We start from the raw sequence: 13,842 nt of genomic DNA, 5'->3' as shown, positions 1-13,842 counted from the left end.
GTCTATATAGTTCTATTTGAGAGAACAAGGTTTATGTGTTGGAAGATGATGAAGTGCGGCAGAGGTCAAATGTACATACTGGATAGCAAATAGCAGGAGTAATTCGTGCACCTGTATTTTTGAGGAAAAAATCTGAGTTACAGTAAAGTGCTTTCTAGAGCTGGGAATGTCTCATTTTTTGTTGATTTAAGATTGCTTTTGGCCTGAACAATTTAAGATTTGTAGTTTAGGTTGAAAAAGTGGCTTTGAGTATTTTTTTTAAGTTTGTGAATATTAAAAAGAAAATTTGCATGATTTCAGTGCTCATTTCACTTTTAGAGCATGGATTGCATATTTTGTTGTGTACAGGGAACACAAAAGCCACATAAATTAACTAGATGGGCCTTATAATATGCATATTTATACCTTTAACATGATAATGAAGCAAAGTTTTAACATCTACATATACTTGGATGTACTTATACATAAGCATTTTTAGGTGCTCAACAGTTATGATGAATTTTTATGGTTTTTTAAAGAGTAGTAAACACACTGGGTCAACATGAAATCAATGAGGTTGCTAAGAGTGTAAGACTAGTCAGAATGTGGCCCATACTGAATAACTTTAATAATATTTGCATTGTACATCCCAAAAAATATGAAATAATGTAAAAAAAGGTACAAGTCAATTAGTTCTGTAGTTCCTAGTAGCCTATAAGTTTGGATAAGAAAACAATCCTTCTTAGATATGTGATCTTTATATATATATTATGGGTATAATATAGTTCATAGAACGCTATTTACTTAACACAATGTAGCTGACATCAACATAAATTCAGTTTAATTTTATAAATGTAAGCACTTGGCATTAAACAAGTTTTGCTATGGATTATGAAACCACAATATTATGAACCTATTATAAAGAGTATCATATCAAAGAACCTTCTAATAAAAATAAACATGAAAAAACTATTTTTATCTTCAAAGATGATTTGTACATCTTTTTAAAGAAATAATAATATTCAGATGTGACACTACACTCATGGCTCTTACTCTAAACTAGAGTCTATTTACTTACATATGTTGACATTGAAGCATGAAGGGATTTTTGTAGCATGAAAGATAAACAACAAAATCACACAAGAAAAACCTCTACTCCTCTGATCCAGCTGTATTTTAATTTTATGTTGGTATTCTTGAATTTCAGCATGTTTAGATTTCCTCCCACCCCACCCCGCCCCATGCAAGGATGACTTTTCTAACATTATGTTTTTAAATCTGACAAGGTCATACAAGCTAAAAAAAAAAAGAGAAGGGTCATCAAAAGGGGAAAAATAACAGAACTACGGTGAAATGGCTCTCTGTTGGCCTTTGTATCGATTCAGAGTGTGTCAAAAGGGTCTTTTGTCGTGCCCCTACCACAGCATACTAATTTGCTAGATCAAGTCTGTCAGAATATCGACTGGAAGTAAAGAACTACAGTGGCAGCTTTTGTGTTTCATACAGCAGGGAGCCTGTGTGTGAAACAGGATTATCAGGGGGTCATGAAGAGAGTCAAGGGATGTCCATCACTTCCCTTCTGGTAATGTAATGGGGCGGGTGCCTGGATGGGATTAAGATGTAGGACACAGGAGGCATAGCGGTGAACAAATCAGAAACACATACATGCAAATAAGGTTGGCTGCTGTTAACCACATATTTTTAATGAAAAATCCAGTGACAGACCAAACAAATATCTAAATAGCTGCATTCAGATTGAAGAGATCGTTTGATATTTAATGTGTGTGTGTGTGTGTGTGTGTGTGTGTGTGTGTGTGTGTGTGTGTGTGTGTGTGTGTGTGTGAAGAAAAGGTACAACATATACAGAAAAGGTTTAGCCCCCTACTTTTTTTGATCTAACATTCCAATCTACAAGTGTTTCTTCTACTTGTTTTTCATGTTGAAAATTGCATTGCTGTATGATTACAGCAAACATCTATGGCATATATATAGAGAGAGAAAATGATGCTTTGTACTGTGACTATACACGTAAGACACATTCATATAGGATGCTCATCGCTCAGCTATGGGCTTAGCCTTGACTTAGATGCCATTGTCATTCTAATGTGCCATGAACAAAATATCTTCCTGGTAACTGGGGGAAAAAAGTATTTGTGTGATTGAACAATGCATAGCTTGATAAGTGCCTCTTTTTAAAATTGTGGCAGGGAGCGTTTGCATTCTGAGGATGCAGACAGTTTGCCGCTAGCGTGCATGAGAGGGATGAGGTTCTTTTGTAACACACACTGTGACATGATTTGCAATTCTTGTCATCTTTACAATCTAATTTTTCAGCACCATTCTTAATCTTTAACTTATATCCTTTGTTTCTGAAAATACAATCCAAAGCGGGAAAACAAAAGAAGATGCCAAAACTATGGGTTTTAAAAGCACAGGAGTAGAGGCTATTATAGTCCCTCAAGACCAAGGGTCTGATCCAAAGTTCACTAGAATCACTGAAAAGAATCCCAGGGGCTTCGGATCAGACTCCAAGTTCGTAAGCACCAGCAATATCTATCCGTGTCCTGCTGACTAACAGAAATAAAGTTGTTTCTGTAAAAGAAAAATTGAATCTTATAACCCAAAGCTGTTTCTTGTTCTCTTTCAAATATTTGTTCATGGACAGGCTCAGACAGAGTTCAGAGACACTGACAGAAGCTGGCTGCATTGTTTTGGCTGTTTATTTTATAGTAATATTTATTTGTTATTTTTTACTCTGAATATTCTTATTATGTAATAGGTGAAATCCTGTTACCCTTGAAGTCAAGAGGAAAATTCTTGTTGACTTCACTGGGGATGGGATTTCACCCTATATTATGGGAGACCCCATTCTGGGTTGGGTCCCCTTGTCCTAGGTACTGTACAATCACATATGATTACTGCTCCAAAGAACTCTGTCAAAAATTCACTATGAACAGCTATGCCTAGAGCTGGTTGAGTATTACAAAAAAAATAGATTTGTGGATATTTGTGTGACTTGACTCAATGCTTTTATTTCACTATTATTTGTTAGGGGTGAGCATTCAGCAGGCCACTGACATTCAGGGAGAGGTTAATGAATTCCAGAAGTGTCATGAGTTTTAGTACAAAGAATTATTTGCCCAAAAATTCATACCGAGTGAGCCTGTATTTATTAATTCTGTGCTTGTGATACGTGGTCTTTGGTATATGATACTTGTGACAATGTCTGCCTTTGGGTGGAGGCTTAGAGGGTATGCACTGTCAAAAGTCAAATAATTCCTTTCTTTTTGTGAGTATGTGACACATATGTTGCACGTGTAACCACCCTAACTGCTGCACAAGAAAGATTTTGGGGTATTAATTTCCTAGAGTTTTTAATGTTTACTTGGGGGCAAGAACGCAGGCCCCCAGAGGAACAAATTGTAGCTGTTGATTCTTTTCTCTGAAAAAGGAACTTCTCCCATTTATTTATATAATACTTAGACCATCTGAACAATCCCATCGTTCTATAAATAACTGAATGAACAATCAACAGAAGGGGTAAAACAAGTATTTAAAAATGACACTAGCAATTCTTTGTAAGATGCCATAAGATGGCATAATTTTTTTTAATAAGATGGAGTTATCTGAAATATTAAGAGTTTCTGTAGGCCCTGTTCCAAGTGAGAATGAGGAAACTATAAGAGGCTGACAAAGAAACTCAACTGTATTTTATTGCCCCAGTCACATGATCTGAGAAAGAAAGAAAAGAGACCTTGTCACATGACAAGAGTCAGTATTGACTGACTCCAGAGTTATAAAAGGTCTCTGGCAGAATGCCATTGCCCACCTGGTACATCTGAAAATGGAAGGGGTTGGTAAGTGAATTTAAGATGGTTGTCTTTAGGAAAATTTGGGGATGGGACCTGGGAGGGGACAACTAGCAGCTGGGGGAAGAGGGTCATTCCTGGAAGTCAGAAGGGTTTCATCATCTAGAATAGAGGGGTAGAGCTGGGGCAGCTGGGAGAGGTTTCCAGGTTGGCGGTGGGGCCTGACATGTCACTAAATGGGGGAGGCCATGGATGTGTTCTGACAAAGTGAGGCCTGCAGAGCGAGGATCCTGTGTAGTCAAATATCCACTATGTGTTTAGAACACCACTAAGAGATCTTAAATCTAACCCACATTGTTTTAGAGAAATTCAAGGTGGATTTGATTCTAGGAAATGGGAAAGCAGCTGTGAGTTGTCTCATTGTGGAAAATGGTATTGTACAATTCACAGAATTATTACTTGCCATATTGAGATACAAAAATTGTACAAAGAAATAGTGCCTACTTACAAACGATGATGCTAAATGTGAAATTTATGCAAAAAGTCCTAGAATTAAACCTACTCACTTGCCATGGAATTTTTTGCAGCGAGTTCCCAATCAAACAAGTTTTATGAAACCTAGGAAAGATGACAACAAACAATTAACACCACAATTGGAAATATGCATTATGCTCAAAAACGACTCCAGATTTGAATTCTACCGATAAACATTCCAAGCCTAATGGTTGGACATTTTAACTGTGACAATTGAAATCTCACTTAACAGTAAAGACTGGACACTGTAAATTCTTGCTGGGCTAGTTACTACACTATGAATACTGGTAATAAGAAAAATATAAACCTAAGTGGATTTAAAGAAGATCAAAACGATATGAGAGATCTGTCTGACCCCTATTGACTGGAGGCGGTATGATGTAACATCGGAGGTGTACATTTCCGTTTTACTGCACAAACACCAGTGCACCTAATTTTAAGTCTGAAAGGAAGGGTGTTAATTCTACTTAGTTGGCTAAACTGAGCTGGAGTCCTGTGCGCTTTCAACTAAATATAAATTATTCTCTTCCTATTATTGCATAGGGTTGCTGTGTGTTCTTAGACAATTCAAACAACTGCTTCATTCCATTCTAGAGGTTGCTGTGTGTGTGTGTGTGTGTTTGCGTAATGATCCTTATTTATCCCCTATTTATCAAAGGTTTTATCAGTGACTTTGAGATATTTATTATTTATTTTGTCATCATTATTACAACTAACTGATTCAAAATTCTGTTGGAAGTAATGACCCTTCTTACTAATGTTTATTTCACTATTTTGACCAAGGCAGGTTCCTTTTTTAAATGTCGGAAAACTTGTAGAAAAAAAAATCCTGATTTTTTTTTTTTTGAAGTTTCAGTGATGTGCCTGGGGATTTCTAAAGTGAAGACAACAAAATACAACAGCACATTTTAGTGCAGTTTCTGAGACAGTACAAAATGGCTTACATACTGGGGTTCTCTTTTGGAAAGAGAACAAAGAAATACAGATTAGTCCATTACTCTGAGTCCTAATTTTGTAGCAACTAGATAGTTTTATATTTTATAGCAATTTGTTTGCACAGTACATCAAACTTCAGATATGAAAGCTCCCTGGTCCTGAACAAGACTAGAACATTTTTTCTAGTCTTTGCTGCTTAGAAAACACAGTGAAGTGGTGAGATACCATGGTGATGGGCAATGAATAAGTATTGGAATAAAACAGAACTGGTAGAAGTCTCAAAGATTTTAAATTTTAAATTTTGGTTTTATTGTATTTTATATGCCACTGACTGTAGAAACATAACATGAATAATAGTATTTTTTCTTTTTAGTTGAAGGTGCATGCCATCCTTATGTAGGAATCTGACTTCCATATGAATAGTCAGGTCCCCTAAAGGGGGAAAGACTCACCACTAGAGCACCTTCTTATGACCAGACATAGAGTAGTGGCTCTCTCTCCATCTGGCACCCTTTGCTGACAACCATTCTGTCTTTCAGTGGTCCACCTCTTCCCATGACTCAGCCCTCGGGCCAGGTGATGATTTAAGTTTCCTTTCAGGGTAACATAAGTCCAATAAACCAAAGACCATGTATCAGGTCTTTGGCCCCAACTCTGGGCCCTGTGGTACTCAGGCCTGATCTACATTTCAAAGTTAGGTCAGTGTAAGTTGCCTTCTGTTTGTGCATGTATTTATACTGACATTTGTTTCTGGCTGATGTAAGTGTAATAAGCACCCTGTTATGTGGCAACACAGTAAAACCACCTCCCTGAATGGTGTAGCACCATGGTCGACCTACTAGGTGCAAGTATAGATACTGCATGACCCATGTAGACACAAACAGTCCTCCAGCAGCTTTCCCACAATGCCCAACAGTGACCATTCTGGGTACAATTGCAAACTCCACAGTCCAGTGATCAATGAGACCAGAAGCCATTCCCCCCTCTAAAACCTTTTGTATTTCTGAAATGCCTTTTCCTGATTTCCCACCTTAGCAAGCACACCTAGCAGCTCTCCCTTGTTGTGTGCAACTGCCAAACTGACTATGCCAGCTCATCACACTAGACTTGCTCCTGCCTCAAGCAGGCAGAAGGTATTGGATCTCCTGGGCCTGTCGGGAGCAGAGGCTGTGTAGGCGCAGCTATGGACCAGCCATAGAAATGTGGACATCTATGAAAAGATTGCACAGCGAATGCAGGCACAGGATTATGACATGAAAGTGAAAAAAACTGCAAAAAGCATACCATAAGTCCAGGGAGGCCAATAATCAATCTGGTGCTGAGCTGTAGAGCTGACACTTTTACAATGAGCTGCATGCCCTATTTGGCAAAAACCCCACTAGCACCCTGCAGTCCACCAAAGACACCTCAGAGGAGCCTGAGACAGAGACCCCTGCCATGAAAAGTTAGTAGGAAGAGGAAGATAAGAAGGAGGAGGAGGGGTGACACACAGTGCGGAGGCCCAGCTATGCCACATGCCTGGACCTGTCCAAGATGCCACTGCAGTTTAGGCAGTCCTACCAGCCAAGCATGGACAAGCCCAGTGAAGGGGCAGGAACCTCAGATTAGTGTGTGCATGCCTTTTTCCTGACAGTGTTTAAATGTAAAAATGGCACCTCGCCCAACACCAAGTTATCAGGACACTGGTATTGACTTTTCATTGTTTTTCTTGTAAGAGGAGCAGTAGCAGTACAACAGAGGTAGAGTTATTACCTGCTTTCCATTCCCTTTTAGGGCTAGGTGGTGGGGGGAGGGGATGTGGAGCAGTTTGATTATGTACATAGGGATGAATCCTTTATCCTTCTGAGCGTTCTCAATGAAACTTTCATGGAGGTACTCTGCAATCCTCTCCCGAAGGTTTCTAGGGATGGAAGCCTTATTTTTTTCCTCCATTGTACGACACTTTCCCACACCACTTTGGAATGACTTCAGTAGGCAGTATTGCAGTAACCACGAGAGCAGCATATGGGCCTGGACAGCTTTGCGATCGCAGTGGCAGCTGTGTTCTCTGGGCCTTTATTATCCTTAGGAGTAGGATATCATCTTAAATCGTCACCAGTACCTGAGGAAATCAGTGTCAATACTCAGTGTCATTGCACTGCATTCATACCCATGGAAACAGGGGGCTGACATTTTATTGTTTCATGCAACTGAAAAATTCCCTCATCCCCCTCCATCCCATTTTATGCAATCCATTTTCATTATAAATGTACAACAAGCACTGCATAATTCATCATCTTATTAAAAGGCAGTGTGATGTTCCTAACAGCCATCAAAATTTCAGGTAGAGCACAGTTCACCCCACCACATTAATGGCGCTGACTGTTAAAGTCCATTTCAAGACCTTCCTCAGCAACATAGCCCCACTTTGAGCTCTGTAACTGGCTTTTCAAACTCAGCAGACAGCTGCTCCACCTCTGCCCTCCACCCTGAGGGCAACTTTTCCCCATTTGCCTCACAGATATTATGCAGGACACAACAGGCAGCTATACCCACTTGGATATTTTTCTCACTGAGATCCAATTGTGACAGGTTTGGTCACAGAAACCCCCTTGGGACTGCCACCTGATGTACTGAGATTACCTCTAAGCCCGTTTTCCCTGGCAGCTTGGGACTTCAGTGCCCTGCTTGGTTGTGCCAGACACGCTAGCCTGCTACAAACACAGACCCAGGTCTGAACCATATCCCCCAAAAGCTGCAGGCTTAACTGAAAACAGCTTAAGAACTGCTCCTGTCTCCAACACCCAGATACGCAGTTCCCAATGGGATCCAACCCCCAAATGAATCTGTTTTACTCTATATAAAGCTTATTCAGGGTAAACTCATAAATTGTTCACCCTCTATAACACTGATAGAGAGATATGCACAGCTGTTTGCTCCCCCAGGTATTAATACTTGCTCTGGGTTAATTAATAAGAAAAAAGTGATTTTATTAAATATAAAAAGTAGGATTTAAGTGGTTCCAAGTAATAACAGACAGAACAAAGTAAATTACCAAGCAAAGTAAAACAGAAACACACAAGTCTAAGCCTAATACAGTAGGAAACTAAATGCAGGTAAATATCACCCTCAGAGATGTTCCAATAAGCTTCTTTGACAGACTAGACTCCTTCCTAGTCTGGGTCCAGCAATCACTCACACCCCTGTAGTTACTGTCCTTTGTTCCAGTTTCTTTCAGGCATCTCTTTGGGGTGGAGAGGCTATCTCTTGAGCCAGCTGAATACAAAATGGAGGGGTTTCCAGGGGCTTACATAGTCTTTCTCTTGTGGGTGGAAACCCCTCTCTTCTCCTGAGTAAAATCCCCTCCACATGATGGAGTTTTGCAGTCACATGTCCATGCATGACTCTGTTCTTTACAGGCCGACGCCATTGTTTACATGTTAGTTTGGACATTCCCAGGAAATCTCAGATGTGGATTGGTGTCTCTATGCATCTGAAGAAGTGAGCTGTAGCCCACGAAAGCTTATACTGAAATAAATTTGTTAGTCTCTAAGGTGCCACAAGTACTCCTGTTCTTTTTTCAAGGTCCATTGTTAGCTAAGTACTCCTAATTACTTAGGGGAGAGATAGCTCAGTGGTTTGAGCATTGGCCTGCTAAATCCAGGATTGTGAGTTCAATCCTTGAGAGGATCACTTAGGGATCTGGGGCAAAAATCAGTACTTAGTCCTGCTAGTGAAGGCAGGGGGCTGGACTCAATGACTTTTCGAGGTCCCTTCCAGTTCTATGAGATAGGTATACCTCCATATATTACTTGAATAACCTCTTCACAGTATGTTGACCAAATCTACCTTATGCGCTTCCTACAGCAAACACTTTAAATACAAACATAGAGCCAATGCTCATAACTTCAGATATAAAAATGATACATGCATACGAATAGGATGACTACATTCAGTAGAACATAACCTTTGCAGAGATATGTTACATGGCATATCTAGCATAAAACATATTCCAGTTATGTCATATTTACACTCATAAGCATACTATTATAAAGCATAATGGGGTGCAATGTCACATCAATCTTGTGAATAAACACAGCCGTGATTCCTTCAATCTACAAAAAACACATTCAATTGTCATTCTGCACCCACTGAGCCAGTAGTTGACTCTTTCCTTGGTGCTGTCAAGGTGGCCATTGTACAGCTTCATGAGCCAGCGGAGCAAGGGTAAGCTGGGTCCCCCGGGATCACTACTGGCATTTCAACATTCTCAGTAGTAATCCGTCATTCGGGAAAGAATGTCCCAACTCGCAGCTTTCTGAACAGTCCTGTGTTCTTAAAGATACAAGAGTCATGCACATTCTGTGACCAGCCCCCATTGATATCAGTGAAGCATCCCAGGTGATCCACCAATGCTTTCATAACCATAGAAAAGTACCCCTTTCTGTTGATGTATTTTGGGAAGGGTGGGCTGTTGCCAAAATAGGGGTGTGCATGCCAGCTATCACCCATCCTCAGTTCAGGAAACCAATTGCTGAAAATCCATCCACTGTGTCCTGAGCATTGCCAAGAGTCCTGCAGAGCAGGAGATGGGCCCTACACACTTGCATGACAACAGCCCCCACTGTGGACTTTTCAACTCCAAAATGATTTCTCCCTGGCTGATAGCAATCCAGCATTGCAAGCTTCCACAGTCCAATTGCCACTCGCTTCTCAACTGTCAGTCCAGCTCTCATTCTGATGCCCATGCTAAAAATTGCAGTGTAGATGTTCCCGTACAGACTGGAGCTTGGGCTCTGAGGCCCACCCTTCTCCCTAGGCTTCAGAGCCCAAGTCCAGCTTGTGCGGGAACATCTGCACTGCTATTTTAGTGCCGTAGCACAAGGCCCACAAGCCTGAGTCTGTAGCTCTGAGACTCACTGCTCTAGCTTATTTATTTATTTATCTGTTTATTTTTTGCACTGGCTTGCTCAGGGACACACAGGAAGACTGTGGTGGAGCAGGGAATTTCCCCTTCAGTTCAACATCTCCAATCTGCTGTGAGTGATGAACTTTACTTAGTTATTCAGATTTTTTAGTTTGCTTTTTATGATGTTTTAGTTGCATGGTAGCCAGTGCTGTTTGCCTTTACCACTCAGGGGGCTTCCTTAACTCAGCTCCCTTCCCTGTTTTATATCAGAGAGATGGGAAGGAACTATCCTTTGTAGACATCTCTCCCAGTGACTGTTAATTTTCTGATCCCCTCACCATAATCCTGAGACTATGTGCCGATCCCGTTTCTATTTCTGGCTCACGCCATGACTTTCAAAGTTCTTTAAACAAGTTAATGATGATTTTGGGGGTTTCTCCATTTATGTCTCAACCAGCAGCCCCAATTGATACATATTTATACTTTTCAGTGTATTTTCTAATTACTAATTTTTAAAAAATCTGGAGTTAAACATTATCATTAATTATAATTACAATCAATTCCTCAGATGTATTCCATATCTTCTTTAAGCATGAAACTGATTTTTTCCTAAGATGATAGTATTTTATCCAGCCTTCTGTTTGTATGCTTTTATGTCAGGCCTACAAGTTAATTGAGTCAATTTTTAAATCCATCACCTCGACATTTCCCACTCCCATCTTTTTCACTGAGGCTGGAATGGCTCAAAGGGGCTAGAATGGTTCCCCCATGCCCCTCCACCCATTTGACTTGTTCTTCCTCTGCATCTCATTGAAGTAGATAACAAGAAAAGAGCTGTCAAATTACATTTCTTTTGCATCACATCTCTTGCTTCACCTGCCTGGATGACCATAATAACTGCATTATAAAAGTACCCTTTGTACATTTGGACTCAGACAACTGATGAAGGCTTATATTAACTTTCTGCTGCAGTGCAGTCATTGTCATGTGCAATAACAATATTGTAGATGAGCTGCATTAAAACAAAACAAATGACAAAGGCATCAGAGAAGAGCATCTTTCTTGGCCAGAAGTCTCCCTTTCACTATTTTTACTAAAGCTGTATATATATATATAGGTAAATCTCTTGTGGTATTACCCTCACTTATGGAATTAGATGTAATCTTTGACAGAAAGACATAAAACAATTTCCTAAAGTTAGGAACATCAGTAACAATTTCTATTAACCCAGTGTTAACCCATCTCCAATCCCACATTTAACCATACTGCATGATAGGTAATAGATATAGAACCAAACTAGAATGATAGCTTTGATTTCCCAACAACCAATTCCCAAGATTGAGAAAGTTCTGATTCAGGTTCTAATGTAAAAGTTCTGTATTACCTTTGTAATGAACCTGACCTGAAACTCCACATCCAAACAACTCAAGGATGAGGATTTTGGTAGAAGGAATGGAGAGGCAGGAATGGATTTTGGAGATGTAGGGAAGCAACAGCTGGATTTATCAATAGCCCATGATCAACAGTAATCGAAGAATTGAAGCCAATGCTGAGGTTACAAGCCTGGAAAATGGGGAAGATATCATTATTATCTGATGTGATGGAGAAAGAAAGGTGGATGCGATCACTTTTAAGAACGACAGTATTTACTAGCAATAGAGTCAGAAAGGGAATTATTAGATACACTGCTGTTTTCACATGGCCTGAAATGCTCCATGCCATGTGAACTTGTTGAACAAAATTAATGCATTTTTTTTCTTTTAATGGAAAGCTAAGGGACATAGTATAATAACTTGAATATACCATGGGTAGTATTACTTCTTCTGATGGTCAACAGCTGGTGTAGGAGTTGAGTCCCTTTGTACTCCAAAATAGGTACCAAATTACTGCAAGATTGTGGGATTTAAATTCTGTGTCATTCAACTCAATCAAAAGGGTCAAATTAATTTTGTAACTTCCCTCAAGTAAAGCCATACCCCGGCATGTGCCAAAATACACTTAGTTAAAGAGGTAGCGTGTGCTACATGAACACAAGATGAGTAGTTATAATCAAGCAAGAAGCAATAGCCAGAAATATTATTGCACAAAACTGCCTCCCTCCCCACCCCTTTAATGTATTTCAACAAGAATAATGTTTTTCTTTGTAAAGGATATTAAAGGACTGGTGAAACCCTTAGTACAATCTTTTTCTTTCTATGCTAACAAAAAATTGCATCAAAATGGTCAGTGAATAACATGGACCTTGGTTAAGAAATGATTCGTGGGTTATTTTAGGGATAAAAAAACCTGTTTTCCTGAAAATTATGTCTCCACTTGATATATTCATCAGACTGAGAAGTTGAGAGAATCTTAGCACACTCATACAGTGGTTTGACCAAAATGAAGCTTTCTTTTAGTATTAGGGATGCTGTCTGCATCCCTCAACACTTCTGGACAGCAATGATATGCGTATCCCATTGAAGTCAGTGGGGTTTCACTAGTAATGAGGGACAGAATTTGACCCAGCAGTGGTAGCCTAGGAACTCTTAATAGCAGACAGAATATTAAATATCATGAATCAAAGGAATATGCCTCTGTAAACTGAGAGAGAGAACGCAAGCACCAAGAAATGCAGAAACAAGGATTTGAAAAAGAATATTAAAGACAAATAATCAATAGCCATGAACAGGTGGAATATGCATCTCTCCCACCACAGAGGTAATGACAAGTCATAGTATTGCTCTGTTCACATTTATTCATAGTTAAAAACAATAACACGACAACAAAAGCTTCATGGATCCAATTCATTAAAAACCAAACGGGTTCTGAATGATGAGTAATGTACCTTGAAACACAATTTTTTAAAAGACGTTCATAAACGTTTCACATTCAATCCAGGTCTTTTTTTTTTTCTTTAAAAATGTTCTAAAGCTTTGGTAAAAACCTAACCCATTTCTGGGCTGCACAATTTCCTGTGTTTGGTTTTTTAATGAGACCATGGTATATATACTATATATATGTACATCTGAATTTTTGCAGAGAATTGTTAAAAATAAACATTTTTATCCATCAAAGAAATTCAGCCTTCCACAAGTATAACTGAACAGCTGCCGTCATCTCAGATACATTTTAAACTTCTTGACAGTAACAAGAATTGTAATCCCTAGAGTCTAACACTTTTCTTTTCAGAGTGGATTCAGATCATAGATGACTTTACGGTAGGAAACTGCAGTATACTGTGTGTAATTCTAAGTGAAAAAAACAGTATAGATTTCTCCACAAGCTCACTGTAACTTCAGGGTTTGACTCTGTAGAAAAAGGCAGTGGGGAAGAAAGAAAAAATAAAGTTGTTAATATTAATATATTAGCATGTATGTTGGAAATGTCTTAAAAATCTCCCAGTCTTTCCCTATTTTTACATGTTATGAGTTATTTCACTTGCGGGATGTCCATTACAGCCTTCTAAGTCACAGGGTAAATACAGTGTATGGAAATGAGGTGAAGGTGCTAACAAACTCACAAAAACTGAAAAAATTATATGTAAAGGGATTGATCCATCTACGGACCTGATTCTCTTCTCTCACATTTTAAAAATGGATAAGTTCATTTATTTTAGTGCAGTTACTCCTGACTTAAATACATATGAAGAGAATGAGGTTCTGTTTATTGATAGGTTTCAAACCAGGGTGAGCTTTACTCCAGTGCAGGAGATCTATA

Source organism: Chrysemys picta, chromosome 6 (assembly GCF_011386835.1).
Source record: "Chrysemys picta bellii isolate R12L10 chromosome 6, ASM1138683v2, whole genome shotgun sequence".
Classification (NCBI taxonomy): Eukaryota; Metazoa; Chordata; order Testudines; family Emydidae; genus Chrysemys; species Chrysemys picta.
The sequence above is the reverse complement of the archived record's forward strand: the minus strand, read 5'-3'. Positions refer to the sequence as shown.